Source organism: Ambystoma mexicanum, chromosome 7q, assembly GCF_040938575.1.
Source record: "Ambystoma mexicanum isolate Mex_15411 chromosome 7q, UKY_AmexF1_1, whole genome shotgun sequence".
In the NCBI taxonomy this organism is placed as follows: domain Eukaryota; kingdom Metazoa; phylum Chordata; class Amphibia; order Caudata; family Ambystomatidae; genus Ambystoma; species Ambystoma mexicanum.
Genome location: NC_090941.1, coordinates 363,461,002 through 363,480,127, shown reverse-complemented (window position 1 = coordinate 363,480,127; position 19,126 = coordinate 363,461,002).

The following is a 19,126-nucleotide window of genomic DNA, read 5'->3' as shown; positions in this document are numbered from 1 at the left end:
GCGGGCAGAGGCCCAATCTGCCAACCTCCAGACAAGCTAGGGGATCTGAGGCCACTGTGGTGGTGATTTGGCACTGCGCCTTGTAACATAACACAGAGAATCACATTCACATCAAAGGTGTACTCGGTATACAGTGTTTATATTAAATCCTATATATTGAATCCCCATATATTGAATCTTTTATCTTGAAAACCTTTATAGGGGATATATTTGGAGTTGGATGATAAAGGGTTGCATTTTTCGGGGAAACGTTCGGGATGGGTTTTTAGGGGTGGGAAACGGGGGTTGGGTGGGCTTTCCCTGCCCCCCCTCACAAAAAAAATGCGTTCACTATAAAGGTTTTCAAGATAACAGATTCGATATATGGGCATTCGTTATATGGTTCTATGTTATTTTGCCGCGGGATTTTTCGTCGCAGCACTTTTCATTGCCGTTTTTTTTTGTTTGGGGGGGGTTAGCCCCCTGGAAGCCCCCCCCTTTTTTTACAAAAATGATTCCCTTTCATCTACAAATATTTATTTGTTTCTTAAACCCCCCCCCCAAAAAAACATGATTTTTTTTGGATAAAAAACAGCGATTAAAAGTCCTGCGACGAAAAATCCTGCGGCAAAATAACTGTATACCGGTTATATATTAGCTTGGTATAAAAACATGTAACCAGTGTACTGAAGAGGTATTTTTAATTTCAAATTGTTAGTCAGCTATTTCAAAGGGACACGAAAACTCACAGGAGCACTGCAGAAGTCTCACGTCCATACGAATAATGCATCTAGTATTAGTCTTCCAGTCACACTCCAATAGAAGAAGCATGCAGTCTGGGCACTCAACAACAAAACAGTCTACGGGGATGGAGCATGTTCTATACATTGCTCTAGAACCACAATCAACAGATTGCACATGATCTGGAGAAGCAGGCCAGCAGGCCAGTGGGTCCGCCATTCCTTTTACATACATGTCAAGGCAGCTGCTTTGCTCTAATCAAACTTTCTGCTGCAACTTCTCAAAGGAGAACATCCTGCTTAGTATAACGCGTGATGCACGAGCAGCAGGATCAATGGCACTTCAGCAGCATAACAAAGAGAGGAGATTAGGGAACTTATTCTAATGGTTTATCTGTACAGGAAAGCATGACACCAACTGACCCGCCAGACAAAGCCGGGGAAGACTGTAATCCGCCATGGCTTTGTCTCTCCTGCTCTGGATTATTTCATTGTTGAAGTGTGTGTACAATTTCAAAGGGGTTTGTACAAAAGTCTTCAAAGATCGGAAAAACCGCATATGTAATGCAGGGTTTATGCAGGACTGTGAGTCCAAAGCCGTAGGGATTTGATTTAAATGTTAATGTGTAAGAAGTGGCTGACTCGGGCCAAGCCTTTTTTGATGCAGGCCGACATGGCTACCTAGTCAGGAGTGGCCTCTCAGAGAATGAAGATTAGCCTTGATTTCACATTATGCTGCGTCTTCGATGTGAGGATTTAAAGTGCCGTTTGATAGTGCAGTGTGTTCTTTTTTGGCCAGAACACGTTTGGGAGGGAGAAACCACTCTGACAGGATATGGAAGAAGGCACATGGGGTGTGATGGGCCACGCACATAGGGGAGAGGGGCTTCACTTGTGTGTTGGCATTAGTTGATTTTGAACACACACACAACCTGTTATGCAGTCTGTGTGTCCTTGCTTAAACTGTGTCATTAAACAAGGCAAAGTCTTCCTCCCTGATAAATGATTGTCTGCAGTTTGAGGTCTTCCTTGCTTGTCAGATTCACCAAGCACAATGCAAAAATCTTACATGTGCTATCGACCATAATAGATCAATGCAATTTTGCGCCTCACTGTTGGACAGAGGCGTAGCCAGAATTGTCTAACAAGTGGGGTCTGAATCTAATGTAGTTGAGCCCACTGCAGAGACATTAACATCAGTAAATGCCCGCACAGCGCTGCTGAGTGGCCATTTACATATTTTTAGTGGGCCTTGCCCGATCAGGCCCTACCCTGTCTACGCCTCACTGCTGGAGAAGGCAACGCTGTAACTCCCCAGCTTCCAGACTTATACTTATATCTAAGGGGCCTTGTTGTCCATTCCCAGCCTCCCCCAGAGCACACGAACCGTCCAACAAATCACTGGCAGTGCATTGAACGGTTGTTGTCCATCACTGTTCGGCACCAGACCAGCTCTGCTACCTCCGCTGACACCGTGATGCCGGTTTACTGATCTATTTGACTTAAGCTTTACACATTGGACATATACGTTCTACTGAACGCGTCAAACTAAAAGTAGAAGGTAAGCAGGGATAAAGCTGCAAAACAAGAATTGCCAAGTCCATTATGTATGTGGAGTAGCATCTCTGCATAATGCTTTCAGTTCATCAGACAAAAGGCACCAGAACTTTGAACTGGGCTAACAGGGTGCCCAAGTGTGATTGCACACGGATAGAGTGTCCGGCATGGGAATTACATTACAGCAAAAGTCTACAAATTCAAACCTATTGGATTTTCTGCCTATTCAGAAGCTTGTTTATGTGTCCACCAGGCTCCCAAACTATGATATGTCAGCTTCAAGACATCATAGTACTTCCAGAAATCATGGGATATGACGCTGTGCTGAAAAATGAAATAACAGCCATACATTGCATAGAGGATTCCGTGGATGAAAATGTGATGACATCCCTGGAATGACACGCAGAAGGATTCCCACATACCCTTCCACGCACTGCAGCCATATGGCACACCCACAGTGCACTACAACAATATCACCATACGTCAGAGATATCCAAAAGAAGATTATAGTGGAACAGACTACACAAGATAGCCATTAGGTTTTCATGCAGGTGTACAACCAATGGATTGCTATGAAATATGCATCACAATTGCACCTGGTAAATAGCAGGCAAATTCCATAGAAATCAATTATACAACACTGCCTGCAAAGAGTAGCATACTATTCACAAGTACACACCACTTGAAAATTCCATACATGCTGACATTGACAGACCTTTGCAATTTGCTTTCTTTTAAAATAATCTTCTTTGATTGCATAGGCCATAGGCCAAAGGAAAGATCACACAACGTGTTTGAGATTTACAACAAAAAAACTGTTTGGGGGAGGAGGGTCCAAAGATAGTCTAGACAATCATACTTTTCCACACAGAAAACATCTGTTGCACAATAAGCAGGTTGGAAAGAGTACCATATTACAAGCACTGTGTTAGATCAAGTTCAATGCAATGCCCTTGAATATATGCGCATTTAACCCGTTTACACTATTATACATAAAGAAAAACAGAGCCACGCCGCACATGGCGTAGATGATGGACTGTGCCTTCAAGGTGTGTGCCCTGCCTGCGCGCCACTTCACACATAAATATAGTGTAGCTTTTTCACCTACACGGGCGCCACAATCCTTGCACTTGTAAACATTAACTTACATTTTAATTGAGGGCTTTTTTGAGAGCTGTAATGATTAGCAATGCTAGGGATTCTGCCGAAATTAATCTTTTTTAAGAATGAAGCGTTTTTGTGAAGCATGACATGTGTCCGTGTTTAATGTGTACTTTATGTAGCGATATCATATTTGTGTACTGTTGATTATGTTAATGTGAATGTTAATGTTAATTTAAAGGATATTTGTATCAAAGGAGTGGTCCCCTGGTGCTCTGGCGGCTCTGAAAAAGGGAAGGAGTGTGGTGAGTTAGTGGGAATAAGCTGGAAAAGTGCAAGAGAGCTGTGATGTGCTGTTGGGGGCCTCAGCCCGCTGGGTCTGTTGGCTGGGCCTGGGGTGATTTATGGTCGGTAGTCGTTGTGTACTGTTGTGCAAGTCTATGGGCCTCATTACAACCCTGGCGTTAAGGGGTTAACGGCGCCGTAAAAGGCTGTGACGCCGTTAAACCCTTAACGCCAGATTCACACTTTAACGCCAGCTTTTTGCAGGCGTTAAAGTCCATCCCGCTAAGGGACCTTGGTGCTAATTACGGCACCGTAATTTACGGTGCTGTAATTAGCCCCTTCCCCATTCCCATTGAGCCCTATGGGCCAAAAATGGGAATGAGGAAGGGGCCATGGTGAATGGGGATTTACCGCCCCACCAACCTTGGAATGGGGCGGTAAATCCGCCATCCACCATGGCAGAATCCGGCATGGACCATGGTGGCTAATAGCACCATGGTCCAACGCCAGGGTTGTAATGAGGCCCTATGTGTGTTTTGATTTGTTGTTGCAGTGTAGTGAAGTTTGTGCCGGTTGTTGTGCTGTAGGCTTGTGGTTGTGTTTGGTTAGAGTTTGAGAGGTATATGCAGAGGGGGAAATTGTTAGTGGATTGGTTAATTGGCATTGCTGTCCCGAAGTGATGCGATGAATTTCTATATTCTCTCCAGGTCGAGTGTGGGACCATTTCTGAGTGTCTGTCCTGATCTGGGCCGTCCGATACTCACAGTCCCCTTCACACATGGTCTCCATTCCCATTTATAACCATGCCCAAGTTCTACTTCTGCCACCTACGTGACACCTGTTTGTATGTGGGGCAGGCAGGCGTATGTGCGTCCCTTCAAATTTGGCCCAGAGAACATTCCCAATTTCGTCTGTGTGCGGCATTCACTAGTCAAGGCTACTCCATCAATATGTGGCTTGTAGTGGCATTCATCTTCTTATTCAGTTGTTTTTGCAGGCCATCGTTCCCAGCCCTCTCGCAGCGTGGCACATGCCAGTGCTTGCATTACACCCCGGGGCGGTACCAGTCTCCATTCACAACTCATACGGTCAGTGTCCATGCCAATGTTCACAACTTAGTTCAGGTGTGGTAAGTGCTAACATTCACAGAACTCTATACAAGTATGAAACCTGGTAGCAATTATTTGGCGGGTGAGGTTATTGGCTTGAGTTGGCTAGGGATGCAGCATGTTTTCTAGTTTTATCAGCTTTGAAAGCTAGTCGTCCGGGGTCACATATGTCCATCCTGGAAAACTATGTTACTTTATTTTTTATTTTTAGAAAATGAATTGACAATATACATGGGCAGCCCAAAGAATTTTGGTAAGATTGGACCCATTTCAAAAGCTATGGGCTCATGTGGCTAGAAAAATATAAATCTTTTTAAGTCATGCTACTATTCTTATAGTCTTATAAATGATCCATGAATACAGATACATATATTTTTGCAAAAGGAAATATGGAGTAATGTTCTTTGAGTCACAGAAAGAACAGGCTATGCAGTGAAATCACATGAAGGGGAGTATCTCTGATACATTGCACCTATTGGAAGCCCTTTTCTTCACAAGGCCGCTTGTCAACACTAGATTATTGCTACAAACTCCCCCAAGAGCTACAATGGGGTACCATCACTTAGCAGATGATACCCAGATCTTTGTTAGAGTGAATAAGACAGTGAAAGCTTGAATAACATGTTACATTGCATCAAGGAAGTGGGTCGGTGGATGACTTCCAAGAGACTCCAATTGAATCCCAACATAAACAGAGCTATCCTGTCTATGCCAAAACAACTTCTGGCACGCCACTCTAGACACCTGCCCCCAACATGGGGACCTTTTCCTCCTATGACCTTTGTTCCCAATGTTAAAAATCGGGGATGCCTATGGTAGTCGAATATTGGGTGCAAGCAGCAAGCAGGAGCCAAGGTATAATCCGTATTTTACTCACTCCGTCTGTTAAGACATGCCCTCCCTTTTTTTTCGACAGAAAGACCATGCACCGGCTTCCTGTTACACAAAGGATTGATTTTAAATTCCCCTGTATGGTCTTTAAATGCATAAACAATCTTGCACCAGAATATCTGTCAAGAAAGATGGCTCATTATGAGCCAAGATGTCGCTTACAATCTCTTGACAAACACCTTTTAGTTATCCCACCATCCGGATATGTTTATGGAGCGGTATGGTTTTTTTGATTTATGGACCCAGACAATGGAACCTACTGCCCTCAAACATTTTCCATTGTACTCTTCCACAAGGCCTTGAAGACGCATTTGTTCCATTAACCTTCTTTTATTGAGCGTCAGAAGGACCGGACCATTAGTGAACTTGGTGTGAATGAGTTGTCTCGAGTATCACCAGTGCTAGGAGGCAGTTAAGTCTGTTTCAAGCACGTAAAAAATTCATCAAATCAAATCAAGAGTATATACAACAAAAGCATCCTTGTGAGCATTTTATTCGCCTTCAAAGCCACTCAGAAAACCAAGAACCAGGATGTGCGCCAGGGGACTTTGAGCAAGTGTATATATGCCATGTGATATGATTCTTATCAGTCACTGGGCAATTGGACAATGTCTTCATATTACTTCTCAAATTAACGGCTCATTTTAGTGAAAGGAGAGGAAAATGGGTTGGAATCCAGCAACAAATCTACCCTCTCTCTTTCTCTGTGCAGTCATACACTCTCGACCCAAACAGTCGCCTCTCCCTCATCAATTGCTCAAATCTGGACATGTACCCAAACAGTGATATGCTAGACTTCTGTATTCAGGAAATGTTGCTGAACAGGACCTGGCACTGCTTTTAAGGCTTTACTACTAGCTAAACACATGTTTGACGCAATTGCTGGATTTATGGTGTGTGCTGCAGCTCTCTCTCACATACACCTGCAGACACACGCATTCATTCAGTGTCACGCCTGAAGAGTTACTAGCTCAGTTTCAGTGATTATGATTAAGTGTACGTGAATGCATCTATTCATGTGATACAGTGTTTACTGTGTGTATGTGTGTGGGAAAGAGTGAGTGTATGCATAATTGCACTTCCAGGATAGGTTAATGATGAACTGACGGCTGGAATCCTAATGAGATACTGATGAATGAAGATGGAGTCTTGGAATGAAACTGAGCAGAGGGAGAAACTGGGAAACTAATGGGAGAGGTATTCTTTGTAATCAGTTTGGGAAGTGAGTTAAGTCTGAGTACCCGATGAGTGTAGCAGGTACTGTCATGATTTGTATGGGGTGGGGGGCACCTACTACCTGTTGTTAGCAGGTGAGCCCCAAGAACCTAATGTGTGGAAGGGCACATGTACCCAAATATATGCCTAATTACAACAATCAATAAAGAAGTGTCAATGTGTTTTATGATGGCAGAGAAATGCCATACACTTAACTCCTTAACTTTGTGCACCAGTGTCCGGTCTACTGCAGAGCAGTTTTAGGGCAAACCGCACGGACACCAGTGGGGCCAAATTGTTCAATTGTTCATACAATCATCAATCATTACCCCAGAGACGAGAGAGAGAGAGAGAGAGCGAGAGAAAGAGAGAGGGAGAGAGAGAGAGAGTGACAGAGAGAGAGAGAGAGAGAGAGAGAGAGAGAGATAGAGAGAGAGAGAGAGAGAGAGAGAGAGAGAGAGAGAATGTAAGCTGTCCTGAAACAGCAGAATCCCTTGCACAACTCCTGATGGTCCCTTTGATGAAAATGTATGTTTGGGATCGTTATCTCTTCATGTACATCAAATCAGAACAGAATCTGCTGAGTATGTATAACGCACCACTCCGGTGGACACTGGCCGCAGGCATGGCTAGCCGCACAGATCAGAATACAGCATGGACTATGAAGCAATTTGGTCGAGCTGGTCACATAATCTTCCACCTACTTACACCAGCCTATGCCTCAACACCTTTGTAATCAGTATGCAGCTAAGACCTATGACAAATGTGGGCACGCTGAACACATAGCGAGTCTCTAGCACTCACGCCGACTCCTGACTCCTCTCAGCTCCCAGCCACATGCCTGACCTCATGATTTGCTCGCTTCCGGAGCTTGGCCAGCCCTGCTAAGCCTTATTTGGCCAAATGTACACACCCATTTTAATCTTACTCTGCAACCTCCAAACACTCTGTACTTCGGTCCCTCAGACAATCCAACCACCAGCGCATTGAGACTATAATAATGGTAAAAGACGCTATATAAATGATAAGTACAATGCAATACAATATAGTCTGAATGGTAAATAAAGTGCCCTGCTTCATTGCTTAAGATTCTGCGTCTGTGCTTCATTAGATACACTGTACAAATGTGCAAGTGAAAGTTTACATGGAATTAGCAGTAGAGCACACAATGCCAATGTTAGCTCAATTTGAATGAATATATTTCAAAGAATACTATTTTTGCACTAGAACAAATGAGGGCCCAGATGACAACAATTGTTACTACATAGCTTAACAGGTTTGAGCTATTGTCAATGCATTGACTTTCTGCTGCCAGAGGAAGTCCCTGAGAGCGCAAGTAGAAATAACACACTAGTTGGCATAATTGGAAAACATACAGGTTTTGCTTGATACAAAATCAACAAAGCAGATATTGGCCAGAAAAGTAGAAACAAAAAGTGGTTGTTCTGCTAGCATGTGCATGTTCGATGAAAATAATGAACAAAATATACTGTATGGAGGGTTGTTACACTAATACTTTCCCAGGAGAAATCGTTCAACACTTTGTAGTGAAATGTTTCCAGTAAAGGTTAGGTTAAAGTTGATATTCTTGAATGGTATTGTTATTGTTGGATTCATAAAATAGAATCCATTGGCACGGGTAGTGTAGCTCAGTGGCAACACGCTTGTCTTGGAAGACAATGCAGCGCAACACTGGTTCAAATCCTGGGTCCGCACTTAGAAACCTCACCGTTATTAAGCATGTTATAAAAAACAATAATTATCATATAATTATAATCCATTAGTCATGTTTTCAAGTAAGACATAGATTACTTTGCGGACAAACTCAGAGTCATATTTAATACAGCAGTAATAATGTCCACAATGTAAGTGATATAGAAAAACGCTTGTAGAGAAGTAGACGTGTGCATCATTGATGGAACCCGCCCCCTCACCTCCAACATATTGGATGAAGAGCAAGCAAACACTGTGCATGACACTAGGTATCATTCCAATACTCCATCCAGTGAATGAGAGATGTTATGCACTCAGACACCGTATCAACTGTACCCTTAAACTGAAGGGGTAGCAGGAACACCAGTGAATATCAAAGAGCTGTAAAGAAAATCTGACAGGTACAAAGCAATGTCATAGGGAGAAGACACAAGGGCAATATGAAAATACTTAAAGAATGAAGATGTAATTGAAGAAGTAAAGTAAATATGTTTACAAGTGAGAAGAAACCACATATACAAAGAAGTTGTGTAAACAGATCAATACTAATTGTATACATATATATATATATATATATATATATATATATATATACATATATATATATATATATATATATATATATATATATATATATATATATATATATATATATATATTACATGGCCACGGTAGGCCATGTAGTTATAGTTAAGTTGCTGTTTCCATAGGAAGAGCACTTTTTGGGCGGCTTATAACTTCGCTCTCCCTGGACGGATCCTCACCAAACTTTGCATAAAAAGTAGTTGGGTCACTCTGAATATTTTTGCAAAGTTTGGTGAAGATTCGTCCAGGGGGGGAAAAGTTATAGGGGGGGTCCCAAAACTTTTTTTTTTCCCATAGACTGAATGGGAAAAAACTTTGCGCACGGCTACAGCCCGAACCGCTGGACGGATTTACACCAAATTTGCGGCAGGAGCGGCGGCCTGGTCTCAAAAGCGTGCTTTTGTAAATTTGGTGTAAATCTGTCCACTAGTTCTTTTAAAAATGACCAAAATGTAAGGCAAAAAAATTAGTGATATCTGCGTTCGCTTCGCGGACGGACTTCCCTGTTCGCTCCGCGGACAGCACCCCGATTGGCCCATGGGCTTGCGTCATGCGACGTGTTCGCTGATTGGACGGCGAGGGGCGTGGAGCGCGTCAGATTTTCTGTGGCGCCCGCCATCTTGTATTTGCAGTCGACCGCGTACAGCGCAGTGAAACGTGGATAAAAAATTGTATTTAGTGCCGTGTGTCGGTGTGTAAGAGTGTTTGGGGAGGGTGGGGGAGTATGAGATAGGTTCAATGTTTTGTTTTTTTATGTGCTAGACCTTTTTGTTGCGTTCGATTTGTCCTCGGAGAACACGGCTGTTCTGACATTTTGTAAATAAACTAAATGGTGGGGTGTTTAGAGGACGGAGTATGTGTCATTTTTGTTCGCAAGGAAGGTAAAAAAGAGCTATGAACACTCGCGGTGTACTTAATTGTTCGTAAATACACAAACTGGGGGTGTCCTCAGGACGCTGTCCATATTGTAATCTGTCTAGTTGAATGTGTTCTAAGAACACTCGCAGTGTCCCGAAATGGTTGCAATTACACAAAATGGGGGTGTTCTGAGAACGTTGTTTGTATTGTTCGTTGTCAGGGTGAAAGTGTTTTAAGAGCACTCCTTTTGTTCGCTAATAGTACAATTTCCTAGGGGCGTCAACCGACTTTTTGTCCACTAAAGAAACGATAAATCCGACTGGTGTGCGCCGACATTATGTGATAATCCTATGACTGACACTATTGACCTGGCTGACTTGCTTTTGCAACACTAAATCATATCTTCCGCCTCTAAGCCTGATATTATCAAAGCATTCATATTCCCCGCCTTTCTCCGTGACGTTACAGGGTGCGTAATGAAACGCGCCCAGTCGTCTCCAGTACTACGCGACTTTACACAGAACCCGGAAGACAACACACATTATGTCACAATACAGCGCGCCACAATTCGGAATATGAAACTGTGATTTAAAAGCAAAGAGCAAGATTGTAAATGTTGTAAAGTACATTTATTTGACATCAAATGTTTAGAGAATATTCAGCAATTTGCATTTGTCTTTGTTGTCGATCCGCAAAAGTTCATGTTGAGACACGCGATGTTCCTTTGCGGTACAGAGAGTGTTAGATCAGCTTACAACTCAGTGCGCCACAATTCGGAATATGAAACTGTGGTTTAAAAGTAAACAGCAGGATTGTACATTTGGTAAAGTACATTTATTTCACATGAAATGTTTAGTGAATATTCAGCGATTTGCTATTGTCTCTGCTGTCGATCAGCAAAAGTTTATTTGGAGCCACGCGTTGTTCCTTTGCGGTAGATAGGCTGTTGGTTTATGATAAAAGCAGTAAATGGTCGCTCTGATAATCGGAAGGTTGCTCCAACAACGAGCCATTAGACCACCCTATTGGTTGGTATGTTGTTTGTAGCCGCTAGTACTGCGTAAGGGCATATTGGTTCTTGGCGATTGTCCCATAAAATGGTGAGGGTCATGAAGTTGCATATTTGGACTTGCACCTGGCAGTTGAAGACCCCATCCACTGGAGTCTGTAAATCGTGACATAGACAAAATGGGGCCACGTACCTGTTTTAAAAAACATAAATCAGTCTCACCAGTCGACCTTTATTAAAAATCAAACTTTTTATTTATTAGGGCCTGAAACTATTTGCTATCGAAGATAGTGCAACAGAGTATGTTAATAATAAAATAATAATATTTTCCCATTCATATAGCGCTAAGAACCATGAGGTATGTAAGCGGTGCTTATTATTAACCACAGTGTGTGGTGCTCATTTATCGACCACGGAAAGATGAAAGGCTGAGTTTCGCCTTGCCGGGATTCAAACTTGCGTTAGCAAGCTGTGCACGGATGTCAAAGCGAGCGCTGTACTCGCTGTGCCACTTGACAGGCTACAGTGAAGTGGCACAGCGAGTAGAGCGCTTGACCGCCTATAGACCGGTTAAATTATTTCTATTAACCCACCCTGTGTCGTCTGCCTTTTTCAGAGCCCTCTAAACGACAGGGGATCAATTCGGTGGTGATAGTGCGCGGTAGAAAACATTATGCCACTTTCAACGAACAAGTTCAACTTGAGCGGTCTTTAATGCTACGCTATTGTAATTATATTTGGTATAAAGTAATCTAAAGGGTTACTTACAGTACAATTGCAATTTCCATTGTCTACGAGTGGTGCAGTCCCAAAATACGACTCCGCGTGTGCCAACGATCTTTCGTATAGTGATATAATATGTAAAAGTGGTTTCGTTTCAGAAATTTCATCTTTATCTTCTCTTACGTTTTAGCAACACTCCTTCAAGAGAAGTCTTTCATCACAATCTCTGTCTGTCAAGGTCAAAGCAGCTGACCTTCACTGTGAACGAGCATAAATTCTTACTTTGCAACATTCTGTGAAGCCATCTGTAGAAGTTGTGGAAGCAGCTGACCTTCACTGTGAACGAGCATACATTCTTACTTTGCAACATTCTGTGTAAAGCCATCTGTAGAAGTTGATTTTTGCACGCCATGTTTGTATATTGTTTGCGTGATATTTAAAAAACTTTGTTAAAGGGACGTTATGGTTAAGTTGCGCTATTAAAAACCTGTGAAATTCAGTGAAAAAACTTTGTTAAAGGGACGTTATGGCTCAAAGTAAAACCGATAAACTCGCCAGTTATGGTAACATAAGCAACCATAACTCGCGCCACCGTGCACTGCTAACACTAACACCCAGGACATCAAAGATGACATCACAAATGTCATTGATGACATAACTGAAGACATCACATGGCTGGCTCTCCCTTTTTATCCTTTACTGACATATCGAAGCCACATAGTTTTCTTCAGTAACAGTCAGGAAGTAAAAATTGAAAGGGTACTATATTTGTAGACTTAGGGTCCTGTCACATCATATGAAACATGTACATAGCGGAAGACACAGGCTTGAAAGAGAGCAATCCTTTCTGTGCATGAAGATAATCATTATGCTTATCAGCACTTTCTCATAGTTTTATTTTTATTACTCTACCTTCCCTCTATATGCTCATATTTGTATACATTATACTCCCTCTCCATAGAGTGAATGGGAAAAAAATGTTGCTCGTGCATACAGCCCAAACCGCTGGACGGATTTCCACCAAATTTGGACCAGGAGCAGCGGCTTGGTCCCGAAAGCGTGCTTTTGCAAATTTGGTGAAAATCCGTCCAGTAGTTTTTTTTAAAATGACCAAAAAGTAGGTCAAAAAAAATTAGTGATATCTGTGTTCGGTTTGCGGATACACTTCCCTGTTCGCTCCGCGGAAAGTGTCCTGATTGGCCAATCGTCTTGCGTGATGTTCGCGGACATGCAAAGTGTTCGCTGATTGGACGGCGTGGAGCGTGAAGCGCGTCAGATTTTTCGGTAGCGCCCGCCATATTGGATTCGCGGACGTCCCCGGACAGCGCGGTGAAACTTTGTTCAAAATGTGTATTTTGTAGAGTGTGTTGGTGTGTAGGAGTGTTTGGGGAGGGTGGGAGTGTATGAGATAGGATGAAAGTTGTGTTTTATATGTGTTAGACGTTCTTTTTGTGTTCGATTTGTTTGCGGCCATCACGGGTGTTCTGAAATGTTCTAAATAAACTGACTAGGGGGTGTTCTAAGGAGTCAATATGTGTCCGTTTTGTTCGCAAGCAAAGTGAAACTGTTCTAAGAACACTCGCGGTGTCCGGGGAGTGTTCGTAGGTGGTGTCCTGAGGACGCTGTCAAGTTGAATGTGTTCTAAGAACACGTGCAGTGTCCTGAAATGTTCGCAAATAAACAAAATGGGGGTGTTCTGAAGACGTTTTTGAGAACACTCCCGGTGTCCTGAAATGTTTGTAGGGGTTGTTCTGAGGACGCTGTCGGTATTGTTCTCTGTCAAGTTGAATGTGTTCTAAGAACACTTGCGGTGTCCTGAAACGTTCGCAAATAAACAAAATGGGGGTGTTCTGAAGACGCTTCTAAGAACACTCGCTGTGTCCGGGGAGTGTTCGTAGGGGGTGTCCTGAGGACGCTGTCCGTATTGTTCTCTGACAAGTTGAATGTGTCCTAAGAACACTCGCGGTGTCCTGAAATGTTCGCAAATAAACAAAATGGGGGTGTTCTGAAGACGCTTCTAAGAACACTCGCGGTGTCCGGGGAGTGTTCGTAGGGGGTGTCCTGAGGACGCTGTTCGTATTGTTCTCTGTCAAGTTGAATGTGTCCTAAGAACACTTGCGGTGTCCAGAAATGTTCGCAAATAAACAAAATGGGGGTGTTCTGAAGACGCTTCTAAGAACACTCCCGGTGTCCGGGGAGTGTTCGTAGGGGGTGTCCTGAGGACGCTGTCCGTATTGTTCTTTGTCAAGTTGAATGTGTCCTAAGAACACTCGCGGTGTCCTGAAATGTTCGCAAATAAACAAGATGGTGGTGTTCTGAAGACGCTTCTAAGAACACTCCCGGTGTCCTGGAATGTTCGTAGGGGGTGTCCTTAGGAAGCTGTCCGTATTGTTCGTTGTTAAGTTGAAAGTGTTGTAAGAACTATCGCGTTGTTCTGAAATGTTCGTAGGGGGTGTCCTGAAAACGGTGTCCGTATTGTTCGCTGGCAAGTTCAAAGTGTTCTAAGAACACTCACATTGTTCGCGGACATTAAAAGTTTCCCATAGATCATAGTTGAAATGTTTGAATCTATAGATGTGATATGCTGCGGTGGTTGTTGCCAGGGCATAGAGTCTTGGGTGCATGGCCATTTGGCCATGCACCCAAGATTGTATGCCCTGGCAACAACCACCGCAGCATATCACATTCATATTTGCTTATAACTTTGTTTGAAAAACAAATGTATAAGGAACAAAGGTATTAGATACTATGGATGTGATATGCTGCTATGGTTGTCCTTATTATTGTATACTTACTGTTTGGTCTAGTAATGGGAGTCCATGTTTTTCTTCTTCATTTCTGTGATAAAAGAAAATAGCATGTTAGTATTAATATTTTGTAATGACTTATTACATTGTATAAGCAATATACATTTATTTTTTTTCGACCCTCATATTTAGTAGAGTACAAATCAGAGTACTGTGCAATTTGCTCAGTTTCTGTATTTGTTGCTAAAATCATTGGGTCTGTGGGAGAAAAAAAATACATGTTGGATTAAAAAAAAAACCTTTTTCTGTTATGCTACAGTTTATTTGTTTGTTTGTTTTCAGTGTTCACTTGTTGTTTCTGGCTAATGCTTTATACTTTGCTCTGTTGTATTTTTTTTGGAGCAGTAACAGATTCTTCATTTGTTTTGATATTATAAAATTTTGGAGCAGTTAGATACCAATTGGCATATTCTAACTGTCTATTTTTTTAATATATTTTAGTGGTTTTGATTTACCTATTTGGATATTGTTAAATTTTGGGACAGTTAGATACCAATTGGCGTATTCTAACTGTGTATTTTTTGGCCTAATTTAGTGGTATTCATTTATCTGATTAGTTGTTGTAGAATCTTTGAGCTGTTAGATAGCTTTTGGAGTATTCTAACAGTTTATATTTTTGTAACACAAATTTACTTAAAGGTTTAAATACAGTTTATTTATCAAATTTTGGTTTTAAGAACATCAAATAAGCGTTTGTAAGATTTGCTGGTAATCTCTGCTTTAGAGTAATGGTATTATCATTACATTCAAACCATCCACATTTCTTTTTTATGTATGCAGTGTAGTGCCCTGAATTGGTTGTGGCTCCTGCGTGGCAGATTATACCTATTGTTGTGAAGGTTTTCTTACCAAGTGATATTTGACCATGTGTGAATCCAGTCAGCTTGCAGTTGTTTTTGGTACCATCTGCATTGTAATGTAGAAGCATTAGTATTACGTATTTACTATGTGTTTGTATGACTAACGTGGAGTGATTATCTGAATTGCAGGTAGAGCATAATCTACTATGGTTTGCATTTTGTACAAGTTGCTGAAATGGAATGGATTCACAATTTGGTATTGATAAATATATGAAGCGTTCATTGGCGATTTCTTCTTGTGTCACATTGTTGCAGAGAGTGCATGTATGTTTCCACATGTATGAAATCTGAAAGATTTCATTTATAGGTATGTTTTTGTTTTCCAGTACTTGTAGTAAGTATATTAGAAATTCTTGTGGATCTTCCTGTGAGTTTATCGTGAATTTCACCATTCCAGCACAGTAGTCCAATTGTCGTCTTATTCCAAAAACACTATATGTGTTGTCAGGATTGTTTGCTGCATTTCTGTGAAGTACTAACTTTTGCAAACACAATGGGTCTGTACTGTGTGAGTAAATGTTGTCAACAATTGGTGGTAATTGAAATAGAATATTCATTGCTACATTTGCATAGCAACTTACACCAACTATATTTGAGAATTTAAATGGTCCAGGTAGTTCTGTATCTAACTGCTTTTTTTGGAGTTTGTCTTCCTTCTTTAAAGAAGTACCTGGTTTACTTTCTCTAATTGATTCTTTTTTGTTTGTGGTACTTGATGAAGTATTAGTTTCTTTTACTCTCTTTGGAGGATTTGCAGTGACGTCCTGTTGCATTTCTGTTTGATTTAGTTTTCTTTTACAACGTTTTAGTTTTTGTGGAACAGAATATGTGTTTAGATGGGGAGTGTATAGTGAGCTAAGTCTATTATATTCTAAAATGCAAGGAATATCAGCGTTTACTTTACTTGCATCAAAGTTGATTAGAAATAGACCGTCAAGTGTACGTAAGCGTGATAGTGCTACGTAGCTCATGCCTTCTTTAAAGACTGTGTTAAAAATATCTATCATTGCTTTGTCTAGGGTAAGACCTTGTGATTTATGAATTGTGAATGCGTATGCAAGAGTGAGAGAAAATTGTTCTCTGCGTACATACATATCTTTGAAGAGAAGGAATCTAGCTGTTGAGCGTCCTATCCGTTTTACTTCTGAAAGTTTGTCAAAGAGTATATTGACAAACTGAATTTTGTTGTCACGTGGGTATGTTTGAAAGCCAACAACTGTACCCATTGCTCCATTAACTAGTCCTTGGTCCACGTCAAGGTTACGTTTAAGCATTACTCTGCAATTTAAGGATAATTTTAACATCTTTTCTAAGCCTGCTGTGTTTGAGATTGATTTTTCTAAATTATTTAGTCTTGTTGTGGCTTGGTCACACATGGGTAGTGTCATACCATGTACATCTAGTTTGTCTGTGGCGCTAATTTCCATTATTGGTTGCATGTCTTTACTTAGCATGATTTCATTGAATTTGAAACAGCTTGCAAGAGTTGGCATTAAGGCCATACAATTGACATTTTTGTGGGCTAATTGTTCCATAACATCTGTAGCACATGCATTATCGCCATAAAGTGCATTAATGTGCTGGGTTTTCAATGTTGCTTCTGCTTCTTTAGAAAGTATACCAACTCTCAAACTTTTTAAAATGTTGGCATAAGTTAGATCTGCAGATTGGCGCATGTTTTCTGTTAATTTTCTGTATTGGAAATGTTGCCAAAGTTTGACATTTCCAATGCTGCCAACAGTTTTACGGCAGAGTTTGTGCCCTAATGTTTTAAATATAGGTTCACCTTTTACTGGTGTTAATTGAAGCAGATCTCCAAAAACAATAATGTGTTTTCCTGCAAAGAGCTCTTCATAGTCTGTTTTGAGTACTTCTTGTAATCTGAGGTGAATCAAAGCTAACATCAGGTTGGAGACCATGCTCACTTCATCTATTAGTAGCATTTTCATTTGTTTCAATACTCTGCGTAATTCCATTGCAGCTTCTGCAGAAAGTTTCTAATAGTCTAATTTGTTCTGGTGTTCTACTGGTAATAGTAGTAATCGGTGTAATGTAACACCACCTATGTTGTAGGCAGCTAAACCTGAGGGGCAGTGACAACAGCTGACAGTCAATTGTTGAAGGAACTTACTAATGATTTTGATTAGGAATGTTTTGCCAGAACCAGCTTCACCACTGACGTACAGTAGTATAGGTTTATAATTATGGCAGGAACATTCTTTATTTTCATGTTTTACACCATGTGCAATTTGTTTTGTTACTTCTTGAAAAATGCTACTTTGCTCATTGTTTAGTTTTGATTGTAGTATAGTTAAGTCTTCCTTATCTTCATACTGACACATGGTGTTTTCTACTTCTATCATAGCTAATTCTGCCTCATTTGTTATTAGCGGTTCTCCCAGTGGTTCTTGGCTTCCTGTTACAGAAGGTTGACTACTGTCAGGAGTATCCTTATCTAGTTGGGCTTGGAGTTCTTCTTCATGTTGCTGTTCATTGTGCAACATTGTTTTGTACTGTGTAAAGTTTACATCAGTTATAGTGCTTTCATTTGCTTTGAAAGCATCCTCATATGAGTCATAGTTATCTAGTAATTGTTCTTCTTTTCTCCATGGTTTGAAGAGTTGGAGCAGGGACATGTAATATACTTCTTTATGTTGAGGAGTCTTCAATGACAATTTGATATGGTTAATTAAATTTGGTTTAGTGAGTTTAACTAAGCTGCCTTCACAGTCTGTCACTCTATATTTATCTTTTTTTCATCGGGTTTCATATTATTTGTGTATGTGTAGTTTTGGGCTATTTGGTATAGACACATGTTTTCCAAAGTATTACTTCTGTTTGGCTAGTATGTGTCCAATAAATTGTTTTTTTAAAATGTCTTGGCTGTTGGGATCATGTTTGGCTATTGTTTCTATATCTTCATATGATTTTAGAACTCTTTTTCTAGATTTAGCTGCACCAAGACTTAGCCATACTATATTTTCAGATTTACCATACAATGAAGTACCAGTTAAACGATCAGCTGCTTCATAAGATCCACATTCTCTATGGGTGAGCATTTTTATGCCCAAGCTGTATAATTTCTGAGATACTGTTTTATCTGATGACAGGTCATTCCAGAGGTCTTGGAGATCTGTCTTTTCTGCTTTAGTTAAGTATGCTGTGACATATCGTGCAACTGCAGTAGAATTGTCTGCAATGTACTGTACATCTATGTTTGCATTCCATAAGTGGGCAATGTTTGCATTATAATCATTGATATATTTTTCTTCTTCTTTTCTTTTTATGTAATATGTATTTTTAGGTGACTTTCTTTTAACAGTATGTCTAACTGAAGACATGAGGTTGTTTACTTGACCTGTATTTGTAACTGGTCTAGGGAAACCAAATCAGCATTTGGTGTAGTATTTGCCTTTGTTTTTGTATTGCGACGACAATATTTTCCACATTTGTGTCTTTGAAATTGTAAAATATGTGCACGAAGATCACTAATTGTGGCTTCTGATGGAATTTCACAAGTGACATATTTTTCAATAAACTGTAAAACAGTGGCATCACTGTCTTGACCAAATTTAGGAGCATCTTTAATCCATAAAAGCATGTGGATATGTGGTGCTCCTCTGGCTTGGTATTCATTTCTCCAAAAGAAATGTTACACTTCTCCAAGGGGAGGAACAGTTTTATTACAAATAAA